Genomic DNA, 2,669 nt, shown 5'->3' with positions numbered 1-2,669 from the left:
TGGATTAAAGACATAAAAGTAAGGCCTGAAACTGTAAAACTGAGAAAAAATAGAAGAAATGCTTTATGACCTTGGTCTCGGCAATGATTTCTTGGATATGACACCAAAATCACAGACAACAAAAACAAAAACAAATAAGTTGAACTATGTCAAACTGGAAAGCTCTTGCAAAGCAAAGGAATAATCAACAGAGTGAAAAGACAACATACGGAATGGTAGAAAATATTTGCAAACCATGTGTCTGACAAGGGGTTGCTATCCAAAACATATAAGCAACTCCTACAACTCAACTCAATAGCAAAAAAACTAATAACATGACTTTAAAATGGGCAAGGATCTGAGTAGACATCTTTCAAAAGAAAACATACAAATGGCCACTAGGTATATGAAAAAATGCTCAATGCCACTAATCAGGGAAATGCAAATCAAACCCACAATGAGATATCACTTCACACATGTCAGGATGCCTATTATCAAATAAAAGACAACAAGTGGTTGGCAAAGATGTGGAAAAAACTAGAATCTTTGTATACTGTTGGTGTTAATGCAAAATGGTGCAACTGCTATGGAAACATGGTGTATATATTCATGTATATTTGTATATATGTATATGCATATTATATATATGTGCATATATATATGCACATATGTATGCACACACACATGCACAATGGAATATTGTCTTTTTTAAATGCCAAGATAAGAAACAATTTATTAGAGGAGAAAAATTTCTCACCCAAAATATAGAAATCTATACAACTTTGCCACAATCAATATACATGAACTGTACAAATTTATACCCATTCATAATTTACCAAATAAAAGATGATTAACAAAGTTCACAAAATAGATGAAAATACTTTTACCCAGGAAAGTTACAAACCAGACCTCCACTTTCTAAAATAGAACTTTACTCCGTCTTAGAAAACTACAAGCTAGCAAATGTACGTAGAGCTGGCTGGTGCCAAAACCACAGTTGAAACAGTCTTTCTAAGGGTCTTTTTAAAAACCCATTGCCATGGCAGATTCTGGTCACTTGCTACTTTCAAGGTCAAAAACACAATACAAAGTCTGACCATTTTCCCAGGTCATGTTTGCTAGCTTGTCTTTATGTACATTTAGAAATATTTGCTAGGTAAAAGTCTTGTAAAATTTCCAGTACTACCATGTTTAAAACGTTGAGCTCCCCTATTGAGCTGCCAAAAAGGTAAACAATAATTTTCAAGTGTGATAGTGCAAATTCCTCTGCGAGATCTACTACAGAGAAAGGTTCTTTGACATACAGATGTTCTTTAAAGGAACTGATGTAAAAATTTAAGTATGTCTGGGAGAAGCTGAAACCACTCTAGGACTTCACTCCCTAGCAAATAAAGCGATCATTTACTTGGACTCACAGGCTATTAAATTATTGAAAGGTACTGTACAAACTATGGCACTGTCACTTTAAAAAAAATGTTTACCACTCTATCTTGCGCCAGATCTTCACAGCTGTGACATGGTTTAAATTCCATAATCCATCCCCAATAGCAGCCCACCCAAAGCCAAAATCAAATATTTCCATGCACTGTAAGATGATCCATCTTAACCTGATACAGCCATCATACTGTAGTTTTTGGAAGAGCTTGTTGTGCCCCAGAGAAATTCGTCCTTATAGCTTATTCAGCTGTGTACCATTTTGCATGTCGGTGCTGTTTTGAGTGCTACCTCCTGCTGGTGGGGCTTTCATATGGCACGCAGTTGGAGCCATCCTCTCCAATTCTGTAGGACAGACATCTCATAGGTTGAGGTGAGCGTGAGTCCAACCCAGAGTGTGAGTTCACTTGGGAGAAGCTTGAGCAGCTCCTGACTGCTCGGTCCAATCCGCTGTGCTGCCTGTCCAGGGGATCCATTTTATAGTTCATGCGAATACAAAGATAACCTGATCTTTTGTATGGCTTTTCTGGGAATCAGTGATGTTTATAATGTGCTGTCAGCAGTTCCTGCAGGCTGTGGCTGAAGGTCTGCAGCTGTTGCCCGTTCGTGAGCCCTTTGCTGTGGAGAAACTTGGAGACGACGGACATGGCGGCGGCCATCTCGCCTACCCTAGTGGTGGCTCTGGGGTAGATGGGATGCAAGGAGGCAGAGGTGGGGCGGCCCGGGAATGCCGGGGCTCAGCTGCGCTGCCTCAGCAGCTGAGCAGCCCCCAGGGCTTCCTCACAGAGCACAGGGCTGAGAGGAAGAGAGGGTGTGAGGGACAGACAGCTACTTTTTTCTTTCATTAGAGTAAAAAAGTTATTTTCTAGACAGGAAGAGGCAGAAGAGAGGAAGAGAGGAGCGATGGCGGTTTGGTTACATGGCTAGGACCTCCCCAGCTGCCTCCACCCCTAGCTGCACAGCCTCTGAAGATCCCAATAGTTGCCTTTCCAGCACCCAAGGGCGAACTTCTTTAAAAAGAAGAAAATTCTGTATACGACAAAATTAATGAATTTTGAGGACATTATGCTCAGTGAAATAAGTCACAGAAAGACAAATACTGCATGATTCCACTTACATGATTTATCTAAAACAGCCAAATTCATAGCATCAAAGAGCAAAATAGTGGTTGTCAGGGGCTAAATTGAAGAGGGAACGGGGAGTTTGTAATCAATGGACATAAAATTTCAGTGAAGCAAGGTAAATAAGCTCTGGAG

At 40.3% G+C, this 2,669-nt stretch overlaps 1 pseudogene; it reads right to left on the bottom strand.

The window, feature by feature from the left end:
* Positions 1–1,458: 1,458 nt before the first annotated feature.
* LOC129009921 (protein BTG1-like) lies at positions 1,459–2,150 on the bottom strand (annotated as a pseudogene).
* Positions 2,151–2,669: the final 519 nt, after the last annotated feature.

The sequence above is a fragment of the Pongo pygmaeus genome, chromosome 10 (genome assembly GCF_028885625.2).
Source record: "Pongo pygmaeus isolate AG05252 chromosome 10, NHGRI_mPonPyg2-v2.0_pri, whole genome shotgun sequence".
In the NCBI taxonomy this organism is placed as follows: Eukaryota; Metazoa; Chordata; class Mammalia; order Primates; family Hominidae; genus Pongo; species Pongo pygmaeus.
This window is presented reverse-complemented; position numbering and strand designations above follow the sequence as displayed.